The following is a 14,153-nucleotide window of genomic DNA, read 5'->3' on the forward strand; positions in this document are numbered from 1 at the left end:
TAGGGGTAACCTTGTTTTTCCCGAAGGGTATGACTATGCATTTTTTGGCATTTAACTTTAGGCCATGGCTCTGGCACCAGTTATCCGTTTCTGTGAGATCCTTCTGAAGGATATCTGTGTCAGATGTGTTTTCTACTATGGCGCCCAGTTTGCAGTCATCTGCAAACTTTGTCAGCCATAACCCTCCTGTGTTTGCTTGTACTTCGGAAAAGTAGATGCCAAACAAGAGTGGGCCCAGGACTGAGCCCTGTGGTACACCACTTGTGACAGGCTTTGAGTCTGACATGGCGCCAGCAACTCTGACCCTGTGGGTTCTGTCACTCAGCCAGTTTGCAACCCATCTTGTGATGTATGGGTTAACATTTAAGCTGATGAGTTTTTCAATGATACCCGAGTGGGGTATTGTATCAAAGGCCTTCGCCAGATCGAGGTAGGCTGTATGGACTGCCTTTCCTCATCAATGGCTTTGGTGACTGTTTGAAAAAGTCAACCAAGTTTAGAAGGCATGATCTGCCTTTGACAAAGCCAAACTGGGATGGATCCAAAGTCTGCAAATTCCTATGTCTTTATTTATGAGGTCCATTATGATCCTCTCCATGGCTTTGCAGATAAGGCTTGTCAAGCTAATGGGCGGTAATTTCCAGGGTCGGTGGAGGCACCGCCTTTGTGAAGTGGGACCACAGTTGCAGTGCGCCACTCCTGGGTACGTATCCAGAGGTAAGACTATGATTAAACAGCTGTCCTAGCTGTGGGTTTAATTCCTCGTTGAGTTCGTGGAGCACACAGCCGGGGACACCATCAGGTCCCATGGATGCTGTGTTTTTGCTTTGGAGAGAGCAGTTCTCACTTGGGCGTTGGAGATGTTTGGGGGCTGCAATCGCTTGGTATAGATATCTCTCCTTTTGGGGGAGGGGAGAAGTTTGCACTGAACCTGTCAGCCAGTATGTTGGCAATGTCTGTAGGATCAGTAATCTTCACATCATTTTGAACTAGTTCTGAGCATATCTGGGAGTTTCCTCCCAGGTTTCTAACATAGCTAAAGAAGGCCTTATGATTGTCTTTTGAGTCTTTAGCTATTTTTCTCTCAAAATTTGCTTTGGATGATTTTATGAGAGCTCTTAGTTTTTTACTTATAGTGATCAAGGGTGTCTTACCTTTTAAGGATTTTGCTCTATCTTGTAGTAGCTTCCTCCTTTTGTTGTAGAGTTTGTTTATGGCTGGGGTCCACCAGAGTGGACGCTTGCCTTTGGTACAAAGAGTCTTTGTTTTGCTTGGGATTGCCTTATCCATGCAGTCCTGCAGGTGCTGGTAGAAGTATAGTTACTTATTACCTTTGTTGTTTCAGAGGTAGCCTGTTGTAAAGTTCTGAGTTATTTCATCTGTTGTTGAGAAGTGATGCAGCTTTGACTACCAGAAAGTGATTTGTCACAGGGAAACTGGCAGAGAAGTGGACGTGTGTTCCCAGAAATTTAGTTTATTCCCGATTAAATATTTAGGAACCAACAAAAAAAAAAATGGATGCAACACAACAGTGAATGCAGTCTTCAGTATAAAAAACACAAATCTAATAAAAATACTAGACTCGAGTTGGAAGCACAAACCAGGAAAGAAGACAGGGAGCAGATTGACTATTAGACTGCTACATTATAAGGGGTAATGTGCCATCCTGGAGGAAAGAGGGTGTTGCCAGTGAGGGAATATGGGAAAAACCTAGGATCCAATAAGAACAAATAGCAGGCTATCCACTGGGGTCCACAAATGAAAAAGACTGCTGGTCATAACGGTCAGTTTTGAAGACCTAATGACAATGGCTAGTGGGTCACCAGAATACTGAGTCAAAGGGGTATATCACAAGACTGGCTGTTGATCCAGAGCAAGAATAACATTCCTACAGGGAGGGCTACATCTAAGTGAGACAGGACCTGTAGTAGGAGCTCCTAGGAGTTACCCAGTTAGGAGACCGTGATATGCTGGGAGACCTAGAGTTAAAATGAAAAACATACAGAACACAAAGCTATGTTAAAAATGACCATTATCCACAAAGAGGAAAGGCTCAGAGATAAATGGAGATCTGTCTGACACATAATTCCAGGGCCAAAAAAGCAAAGCTCCCCAGAAGGCCCCACAGATATATAACAAGTGGCTTCCACAAAAGGCTAATGGCATGGAGGAAAGATTGGTCATAAATTGTAGTATTATGAGAATGATATGTTAAGCAGTGACAGAGGGGTCATAATATGTGGAAGGACATAGAATGGCCAGCAAATGAGAAAACTATAAGCCCAAACAAAATGGAAAATGTCAGTACAGCCCAAGCATGAAAAAAACAGTGTCAGAAGTACCTGATCTTGAAACCAATATAACACTTGAGTGGTGGACTCCTGTTCAATACCTACTGGTTGATGAGCAAATTTTTGGTTTATCCATTATTGAGTGATTATAGTTCTTTCCCCAGTGGATATATTAAGAACTACAGCTGATCTCCTGTTGGGAGTTGGATGCTTATGTCTACTAAATGATTGGTCTGTGTAAATGTTTGTTATGTTGGCTTCTTCTGTTTTAATCATTTGCAATGCTTCTCAGCATGCTTGGAAAATTGGTCTAGTGAAGTCTTAAGTGAAGGCAAAAATCACTCACCATTTTTAATAAAAGACAGGATGTTTGATCCTATTAGTAGTATGTTTGTGTTTTTATTTTTAATTTGATTGACAGTTCCTTCTTGATCATCAGTGATGTATAGTTACTTATTACCTTTGTTGTTTCAGAGGTAGCCTGTTGTAAAGTTCTGAGTTATTTCATCTGTTGTTGAGAAGTGATGCAGCTTTGACTACCAGAAAGTGATTTGTCACAGGGAAACTGGCAGAGAAGTGGACGTGTGTTCCCAGAAATTTAGTTTATTCCTGATTAAATATTTAGGAACCAACAAAAAAAAAATGGATGCAACACAACAGTGAATGGAGTCTTCAGTATAAAAAACACAAATCTAATAAAAATACTAGACTCTTGAACTGCCACAAATATTTAATGCTTACAATAATCACAATATTCACAAAGTTTTCAGGTAAAAACCCTTCCGCGGTGTGATAACACATTGTAAAAACAATCACTCAATTAAATAATATTTTCAAAAAACATCATAAGACACAGCCCAATCAAAATAAAGCATCCATTAAATACTTAAAAACATGATATTTAAAAATATATCTCAAAAATATATACAAAAAGAAATAAGACTTGCTCACTATTTTATGATTTCAAACACATGGTTTATATTTTAAAACAGGTGACGGGGAGGGATTGGACTGAGGAGAGCTTGTGTCTTCAAATGTAGATCTCTTGTAGAGGGGAGACAGACCTAAACACTCAACTCTCACCATAGACCTAAAAAAAAAAAAAAAGAATACCTTTTGATCTCCAGGCTCTGTACTTGCCTTTCTTCAGGGTGAAATGACTCTTTGATTTTCCCCTTTCTATACCCTTACTCTTACACTTTCTCCTTTCTATACTCTTCCTCTTACACTGTCTCTCAACTCTGTCTTTTATACTGCGTCTTCCTTACAATCTGCTATTTACCCACTATCTCTCTTATTGCTCTTAGCACCTATCCTTATTTCATTCTGTATTATTATCTTCCTTAAATCTTCTTTTATCCACTTCTTCTCTACCTTCCCTCTTCTTCTCCACCTTCCTGTGACACTTCTTATTCTATGTTATTCTTCCTGTCAAATTTTGTAGTGTTGTACCTCCTGTGCCTTATTACTTCTTTTTTTCCTCCATAATATATATATATATATATATATATATATATATATATATATCATATATATATATATATATATATATATATATATATATATATATATATATATATATATATATATATGTATATATAATATGGATCTAGGACTATTGCACGAAATCACGTTTCCACGAAATGTAAACGACCAAACACACTTTAGCGAAAGTGCTTTTCACCAAAAAAGCACTTTCACTTAAGTGTGAAAAAAAATTTATAAAACAAAATTAAAAAAAAAAAAAAAAAACAGAGTACTCACGTTTATGGAGGGGGGCAAGCCCCCCTGCACCCCCCCTGTGAGGGGATGCAACCCCCACACCCCTCTACTTTTATATTCTCACTCCGAGATCACACTATAGTGGGGAAAAAAGAAATATTCCCTTATCCCCACTCTGCTACAATCTCAGCAACAGTCATTTCCCCACACTTTTATCTTTTTTTAGCACACTTTCGCGAAAGTGCTTTTTCAGTGAAAAGGACTTTCACGAAAGTGTGCTAGGCCATACGGTGAAATGGTCGTTCGTTAAATAGCACTGATCATATATATATATATATATATATTTAGAGAGAGAAAGAGAGATATAGATTGGTGTAGGACATTGTATTAAATGTATGTGCACCAATATCAACACATCTGTGCATGCTCCAGGGATTGCCCTGGAGCACAGTAAACCCACGGCAAGTGTTTTTGCAGGGGGGGCAAGCCCCCTACCCCCTGTTCATTATATATAGTAACACCAAGATCGCACTATTCCCCTACTCGAGGATTGTTGAACGTGCATACCTGATGACTCCCTGTCTGTGTTGACTAAATGACATTGACCTACTGTGTGTTAGGGCACTGGCCATTCATTCCAGTGCCCTAGATCTATGAGGGGGTGCTAAAAAGTTCTAAGTCTGACCAACTTTCTAAATTCTGAGTGTCGCTTTGTCTCTGTAACTGAAAAGGTTATTTCATCTTGTGAAATGCTAATTTGCAGAATTGTAATGCTATGTTTTGACATTGTTTCAGATCATTTATTGAACCATGTCAATGAAAAGTATGGAATTTTCAAATGTGGAACCCTGAACCATCATGAAGTTCCTATTCTTGCAGAAGAAAACTCAAAAGGAAATCCATGAATGTATGATCCAAACATTGAGTGACAAGTGTCCTCCTTACTCAACTGTGAAGAAGTGATGTGCAAACTTTCAGTGTGGAGATTTCGAGACCCAAGGTCTAGGAGGCCTCAAACAGTGTTAACTCCTGAAATTGTTGACCATGTCCATGACCCAATTTTGGCAGATCGGTGAGTATTGGCTAAAACAATTGCTGAGGCACTGCAGATATCTAGGGAATGTATTGGGTTTGTAATCCATGAGCAGCTGGGTATGCAGAAGCTGTCAGGTGAATGGGTGCCCAAATGTTTGAATGCCGGCGAGAAAAGATGTCAAGTGGACACTTCCAAGTTGATTTTATGCCATTTTCATTGAGCTGGTGCCAACTTTTTGGAATGACTAGTTACTGTTGATGAAACATGGTTAGACCACTATGATCCTGAGACAAAACTGTCCATGCAATGGCATCACTCAGGTTTACCAAGGCCAAAGAAATTCAAGACACAAAGGTCAGCAGGAAAGGCCATGACCACAATGTTTTGGGATCAGGAAGGTGTTGTAATGACTGACTATCTTCCAAGGGGCCAAACAGTTAATACACAATATACTGTAACTCACTGCGCTGATTAAAGGAGGCATTGAAAGAAAAAAGGAGAGGTAACCTGCGGAAAGGAGTTCTCATTTTACAAGACAATGCACCTGTTCACAAGGCTGGCAAGACAATGGTTGTTTTGATAAAACTGGGGTTTGACTGCATAGACTATCCACCCTACTTACCAGATCTTGCTCCATCTGACTATTTCCTGTTTCCAAACCTTAAAAAGAGTTTGAAAGGGCATCAGTTTCCGAGTGATTTAGAGGTTATTGCAGGAGCAGAGCAGTGTTTCAGTGACCAGACTTCAGACTGAGTGATTCAGAGGTTATTGCAGGAGCAGAGCAGTGTTTCAGTGTCCAGACTTCAGACTTAGTGATTCAGAAGTGATTGCAGCAGCGGAGCAGTGTTTCAGTGACCAGACTTCAGACTGAGTGATTCAGAGGTGATTGCAGCAACGGAGCAGTGTTTCAGTGACCAGACTTCAGACTGAGTGATTCAGAGGTGATTGCAGAACCAGAGCAGTGTTTCAGTGACCAGACTTCAGACTGAGTGATTTAGAGGTGATTGCAGCAGCAGAGCAGTGTTTCAGTGTCCAGACTTCAGACTGAGTGATTTAGAGGTGATTGCAGCAGCGGAGCAGTGTTTCAGTGACCAGACTTCAGACTTTTTTTGGCAGGGTTACAGAAACTTCACACACGATGTGCCAAGTGTGTTGAACTTTGGGGAGAATATGTTGAATAACCTGTAAGTTTGATGGCTCCACACTATTCTCTTCTTGGTCGTCCTTAGAACTTTTCAGCACCCCCTTTGTGTATGTGTTTTGCCTATCTCTGATGTAATAATGCTTTTTTTTTGCTTCTGTTGATCTCATTTTTATAATTTATTTTGTCTTCTTTTACTGCTTGTATGTTTCTAAGATTGTATGCATTCAATTTGTATTATGTCTTATGGAGCTTTCTGACTAGGCTTCCACTGAAAATGAGATTTATGCCCAGTCAGACATTCCCAGTAATCAAATATGCAATTAATACATAAATAATGGGAATGAACGTGCTGACTACACTCTCACCTGATTCAGGAAAAATGGGCTACTGGGGTCTTGTCCTGCTGGGTGAAAAACGGACTTGTCACCTTGTAAGAAGCGAGAAATTAACCATTTGGGAAAAGGAAAGGAAGACACTGGGTACGGACATGTTGACAAAATTTATAAAGCAATGCGAAGCATAGAAACATGGTGCTGATAACATGTGTTTGCAATGTGACTATAGGTATGGGAAAAAGAAATCTCTAGAATATGCTCCACTTTGCAGAAGCTGAGGTAAGGGAATCCATTTTGTTATATGTAAAAGACTATAAAATTATTTTCAGGTGAGAAGTTAATATATTTAGTTGTGAAAATAATTTTGTGAGCAGAATGAAAACTACAAAAATGTGTTAAAGAGAAATAGGAAGATAGAGATGTGTCAAGAAAAGTTCTGAATTAATAAAGTATTTTATTTAAAGTAGTCGTTGCACACAGTGTATTGGGATCTACTCAGACATTTAAAACACTGAATCTGAAAGCAAGGTGCTTACTCATTCAGGCCAGCTAGTAAATCTATTGCGTGAGAAGATGCTGACATATGAGTATAAGAAAAAGAGGTGCATGATTTGTTTATAGACTGCTTTAATTGAAGCATCAGATATATATTGAGTCATTAGACTTCTCAGTAGATTGGAAAACTGAAATGGTTTACTTGTGTAATCTGAATTGTTGTGCTACAACTTATATCTCATCTATCTTTCTGCATAATTTGATATAACTTGAAAGTATAAGAAAGAGAAAAAAATCATTTTTCAGGGTCAAAAGTTACCTGTACCTCCTCATTGGCCCCATATCACCCCTACTTATATATCAGTTGTATATTTGCACACCAGTGAGGAAAAGTGAATACTCGTACTGCAGCTCTCACAGGTCTCTAACAATGCTATGGTTTGGCTTTCAACAAATCACATTAAAAAAAATAAATAAAACTTGGCGAAATGATACTAATTGAAACTGAACTCAAACTATAGGATTAGTATAAACAGTGAAAAATAATCATATAAATGCACAGATGAAAAGTGGAGAGTTGTTTTTTAACCAGGAAAATATCATGTTCCTGCAGTTTTACCAGCAGTGCAACTTGCAATGAAAATACCTGTAGTCTTAAACAATATTAATGAAAACAAAATCTGCATAGTAGAGAACATATGTGTGATTAAGAAACAAGTAGGATCTATTGACTGAGTAATTACCTTAGTTGTAGCTGTGAAGCCAGATACAATTTGAAGATGCATGGATCTGCATGATCTTAAAGAAACTTCAGAAGGAAGACATTACCCATGTACAGTCAAAAAAGTAGTTTCAGCTATGCCTATTGAAGCATTTTCTCTGTTTGATGCAACCAGGATTTTCAGCAAGTTAAACATGATGAAGTGGACCCAGGCTATGACGATTTTAATATGACTGTGTGACAGTACAGATTCTAGAGCCTTCCATTTGGCAGTTCATTGCATTCATCTCAGAGAAATGTTGTACAAATGATTGAGGGACTTTGAAGATGTTGTTCTGCAGTAGCTATTATGACAACAATCACTCTACTGACCATGTCATTACATAGCCATGAGATTCTTACTGAAAAAGTTGCCAGTATAAAATTCCTTGGAATCACCTGGACTTTCCTGTCATTCAAACTATATATTGGCTGAGCGTTAAAAAATTATTGAATGCTTCCCCTGTATCAGGGAATATGCCTTAGCTTATACTAAAATAAACCTCTCACTAGTATACTGGTTCCAAAACTATGGCAGTGTTGTCTTCACTGACCTGTCCGCTGACAGTATATCTGAAATAGTGCAATTATATAACGTGCCAAATTTGCTCTTCTTTCTCCCTCCTGGATATACCATTATGATCTATGCAATCATTTAAACTGAAGTCATTCCCACACTAACCTAACTCCCTCTTACTTCACTTTGTCTTCTGCTGTCTCCACCCACACAGGCTGTCCTCTCCTCACTTCTAGCATTCTCCAGAAGTCTACAGTTTTCTAGAACCCATGACTAAAGAAATATAGAAACCTTAAACCATTAGGGATGCTGTGATTTCTAGCTATGTAACTGAAATGCACTCCCTTGTAAAATTAGAGACCATATGAATATTGTAAAGTTGAAAATGAATACTAACAGACTATGCATCAGCTTACTAAGCGTGTTCCCTACAAGGGCAGTTGAAAATAATTATAATACCTAATGTGTTATACTACTGGATTGAGCTAAGAAAATGGCCTCAGACTTCTTCATAGTACCCAGCCCTCATTTTCTTCCATTTTCTGTTTCACAGAACCATATGTGTGATGATAATTTTTATGGGTGTGTCATAATCTTACTGAGTCTGAATTTAACAAACTGAGGTTAGTAACCTTACTACTCTTTCTTTTATGGACAGTTGTCTGAAGGCACATAGTAGCCATCACATATTTTCAATTTTACAACAAGTTTTGCTATTTCCTACTCTTACTGTTTGTCAGTTTTGACTCATTCGTTTTACCTTATCTACTGTTACATGTGCTGCGCTACCATCAATTGCATTTCATTATTAATCGTGGAGCTTTTATCTCTTGGCCTTTTGTGAAAATTAACTACAATTCAGCTGGTTAACAAAGCATTAATTAAAATGTATTAATGGAATATAAAAATACTGCATTGCAAAGGTTTAGAATTTCCTGATCTCAGCTACATATGGATTGTGGAGTGAAAGGAAGGAGTCCTGCACCTGTATAATTGCCACTGCCTGAAGAGTTATGTTAGGTGTAAGACAGACTAAAGAACGTTAGAAAGGAAGAATTCCTCCATTAGAGAAAGAAGGAAGGAAAATGGAGATACAATGATGATTCAGGAAAGTTCTGGAGAGGTACAACTAGAAGGAGCTCTTCTGAGGAAAAATGATCCTTCGAACTACAGATGAAAAGTTGTTCAACAGAAATAAGACATGTTTAAAACAAATATATCATGTCTCATAAAGAGAGATAACTGAGTAATGCTTCAAAAAGTGCAGAAGTATCAGAGATGTGGAATGAGTGTGGTTAGAGATATGGTAGTGTCCCATGACTCATTCTTCCACGATGATGGAAGTCCAGACTATCTAGAGGAACTTCCTAGAATTTCTGAGAGGGAAATTTCATCCATATCTACAAAGCTAACACCCCCAATTTGTTATCTCCACAATATTTGAGATATGGTAGAATGACTAAAACTCTACTTGTTTATAGTTCCAGAAGTCATACAAGGGCTAAAAAGTACTACAGTTGTTTATATCATGTCGTAGTACAGTCTGAAATGCTTATTTACTAAATGTTATGAAAATGTCATTGAAATAATAATTATTGAAAGTGACACACTGTACATTAGATACTTATTCAAAAGCTTCCTCATATTTATAAAATCTGAGCAACTGTAATGCATAATTGTTGTGTATATTTTTTATATAATTTAAAGTATTTATTTCTAAAATTGTACATACATATCTACTGTATTCTGATGTTATTTTACTTATTGTGGAGCTTTTCTCCCTGAGCCTCCACTGAAAATGAATTTCTGACCCTGTGGACTTTCCCGGTCAACAAATCTCAATAAATAAACAATAAATAATCAATCATTTACCTTCTGTAAAGGGGACATAATACATGATGTATGGTTCTTTAAAGAACTGGTACCAGTAGCTTGTAGTCAATATCAGTATGCCTTATTTCAGTGTCATACTATGTATTCAACACTTAAATGTTTGAGAAGCTGGGAGCCCAGATTCCAGCTTTTTAAACTGTGCGAAATGTTCTTTGTGCATACAGTAACACATCTGTAGAGATCCTTAACATCCATCTAAACTGCCACAAGCTCAGGCAAATGGTACCTTAGTGTAACATCCCTTCTGAAGGTTGGGATTTTAGGAGTACAGCATCTTCTCTAACATTGCAGTAGCATATCAGCATTTCAGTATGAATCCAAGCACCTGATGTTGGATTAAAACTCACAATCTTCTGATCTACTAGGCAACTGTATAACTTGCTGAGGCATTGACATTGGCTTTATTTATTTATTTGTTTATTTATTTATGCTGATCAGCTGCTGTCAGTAATTATGGCAGTATCTATTATAACACTGACAACCTGAATTGCTAATGACTTTATTTACTTAGTTATTTATTTTCTACTACAGCACTGACAATGTGTTTTAGAGTAGCAGCCTGTGTGAAACAGGGCAGGTTAGTGAGTGGAAGAAATGTGCAGCTGTCTTATTCTCAACTTCCTTAACCATGAGTAAGCAAATCAATGCTCTGTACTATTTGCAAACCACAGAAGAGACTGGGAAAAGAACAATGAAAGTTCATTATGGGATGTTGCGGGCGCAGTTAAGATATAGGTTCCAAGACAAGGGAAGAGTTACAGCACACCTCAAGGACTGTAATTTATGAGGTAGATCACTAAAAAAAATCTTGCCTTTGTACACGATTGTGGGGTTTAGCTTTATTGTCTGAGAGATGATGGCAGCAAATGGGTTATCAAAGCTGTGACGCCCATGCACTGGCCCTCACCACTAACACCAGTGAGGGGCATCCACATTGGGAAGGATGACAAGTAATCAGTAACTGAAAAAATGCCAGCACAAAACTCAGTATATATCAGCAACAAAACTAAAAGCTTTTTTTTTTTTTTTTTGTACTTTTCTTGTTCCACTGAGGAAAGCCATGTTAGGCTGAAACCGGTCTGGATTATTGAATTGTTCAATATGTATTAAAACACTTAAGTTTTACCTTAGTGTTGCTGTAGTTTTGTTGCTGATATATACTGAGTTTTGTGCTGGCATTTTTTTCAGTTACTGATAACTTGTTTTGCCTTGCACTTGGATCCTACTTGCAGGGCTTTTCTCTTTTTCAAGGATGACAAGTACACAGACAGTAAAGTACAATTTCTCTTAAGAGCACACAGAGATCACAGTCTGGGGCTGGTTTCTCCCTTTCTCTCCAGATCCCCAATAAGACTCTGTAATGGCACAGCTATAGGGTATGTACAGATCTCAGCCTAGTGGTCAAGCTAAAGCCTCCAGCACCCTCTCTGTCCAGCCAGTGCTTTGTGTCCTTGCCCAAGTAGCTGACACACACACACTTTGAGATATGAGTTATATACAAACACAGACACTCCTAGGGAAGGTTGGCACAGGTTCTCTAGCTATGGCCCTTCTTGCCAGTCTATAAGGTTGTACCAGCTGCCACCAACCACTAATATGAGCTACTAATAAGGCCGTTACCAAAGGGTGTCCAATTTATACTGAGCAATATTCTTATCCAATTAGTAAGTGTGACTAACAGCAAGGCTTATTTGGAGTGGCTTTGTACAGTATCACTATATACATGCAATGTACTCTAGAGCTTAAATTATCACTACACAAAACAGCCACAGTTGAAAGGTTTAAAAATATCTAATAATAAATAATAAAAACACAAGACAAATCTTCTCAATTCAACACAATGCTAGTCAAGAGTTCAGAGATCACAGGAAAATGCTTAAAATAATACTGTAGAATAGTCTGACATAAATATAGAAAACAGCTGGTCTGAACTTACTATTTTCTATCTATTTCTTAAGAGAAACACTAAAGTCTAATATCCTACTTACATGCAGACAGAGTAAAGCAAGTGCTGGTGAGTGGTCAGTTATGAAGACAAATGCAAAATTATGTTGTTTCTTTCTATCCTTAAATTGATAACACAGTACTGCTTCGCATTACATAATTCTTGACACTTCTCTGGTTTCCCAGGCTAACAGAAACCTAGAATTTACATTTCTTTTTGTAATGTGCACCTGCAGGAGGCCACAGCAATAAAATACCTTATATATGTAAAATCTAGCAATTAACTCTGGTCTCAAAACAATAGAAGGAGTGTCTTAGCCTAGACATCTTGTCTCCGAGCTCTGAGATCAGTCATACAATGCTTGACTTATCAGCTTTCTTCCAACAGAGTGCACTGTGGTTACATTTTTGAAGTTCAACATTTAACACAGTTTTCTTACATTTGTGAAGAAGCCTGTGGATTACATTAATATAACTTTACACTGAAATATAATTATTTACAAAATTCTATCTAGCTAGGCTGGCAGCCTTCACAAAAGCAACCAGGTAAGATGCTTAGATTCCAAAGACCAGTGAGAAATAGGGAGAGAAAAGTCAATAATATATGTTGTATATATAGAGACAACGGGTGATCTCTACACTGCCATACTGACTGGAGAAGAAACGTTCTCCAACAGGGTGGTAATGTACAGGTAATGCCCACTGAGAAAGTGTCCGCTACTTTACTGCAGCATATTAAGTTGCTGTGATATTCAAATTGTAAACAAAAGCTAATGTCTGCCATTACCTTACAAACGCGAAACGGTGCTTTGTTGTTTAGCGAGTATACAGTTTAAATAAAAAGTTGAAAAAAGAAAGAACATGTCCAAGTGTTTGTGTTTCTGTCTGTGTATGTGCATGCAAGAGAAGGAAATGGAGAGAGAGATTGCCGACTACAATATACATTCCCATTAACCATTATGAATGTTTTTTTTTTTTTTTGTTTTTAATGACATTAAAGAAGCTCTGGCCTTATTGACTGAATTTAATTCACTATCTCATGTTGATTTATCCAGGAAATTAAGCACCAAAATCAGGAACAGTAAAGGGTGGAGGGAGAGTGTTGATATGCTTTACAATTTTTTGAGGGGAATGTGGAAAAAGATCTGCTTTGCCTTGCATTCATTTTCTTAATTCCTTTACTCTAAAGGAGCCATGTGTGCATTTGTTTACTCAGCAAACCTGATATTAAGTGCAGTGAGTGTGCTTATTTCTATGTATGTATGTGTCTGTGCATGTGTGATTTTTGTCTATGATTTTGAATGTTTGAATGTGTGTGTGTTTCTTTGTAAATGTGTCTGTCTGTGTGTGTGAGTGTGTGTGTGTGTGTGTGTGTGTGTGTGTGTGTGTGTGTGTGTGTGTGTGTGTGTGTGTGTGTGATTTTTGTCTATGATTTTGAATGTGTGTGTTTCTTTGTAAATGTGTCTGTCTCTGTGTGTGTTTCTGAATGAGTGTGTGTGTGTGTGTGTGTGTGTGTGTGTGTGTGTGATTTTTGTCTATGATTTTGAATGTGTGTGTGTTTCTTTGTAAATGTGTCTGTCTCTGTGTGTGTGTTTCTGAATGAGTGTGTGTGTGTGTGTGTGTGTGTGTGTGTGTGTGTGTGTGTGTGTGTGTGTGTGTGTGTGTATATGTGTGTGTGTGTGTGTGTCTGTATTTGTAGACATTTTATACTTACATCATTTATATTGTTGATGTAAAATAGTTTGTCCAACAGTAGTTGTGTATACTATATCAGCTTTGAAACATTAGGTGGATGAACTATTTTACATAAAAAAATATAAAAATATATCTAGTAATTTACAACAAAAAAAATATAAAACAATTTAACAGACAGCCCATTCTCTAGGTCAATATTACCCTCCAGTGTGTGTGTGTTATTGTGGAAATAGCACCCTTCCAGTAGGGCATCGGGCCTCAGAACACCCCTGGACATGCGTTATTTCCACAGTAATACACACCCTGCCATGCATTACTGCT

General features: G+C 37.9%; 1 protein-coding gene across 3 annotated transcripts in view; it reads left to right on the forward strand.

Annotated features, from left to right (window-relative positions):
• The window catches only part of MAPK8IP2 (mitogen-activated protein kinase 8 interacting protein 2), a 788,562-nt gene that overhangs the window by 570,274 nt on the left and 204,135 nt on the right, over positions 1 to 14,153 (forward strand). The window lies entirely within an intron of this gene.

Source organism: Protopterus annectens, chromosome 11.part0, assembly GCF_019279795.1.
Source record: "Protopterus annectens isolate FY-2018-M chromosome 11.part0, PAN1.0, whole genome shotgun sequence".
NCBI lineage: Eukaryota > Metazoa > Chordata > Ceratodontiformes > Protopteridae > Protopterus > Protopterus annectens.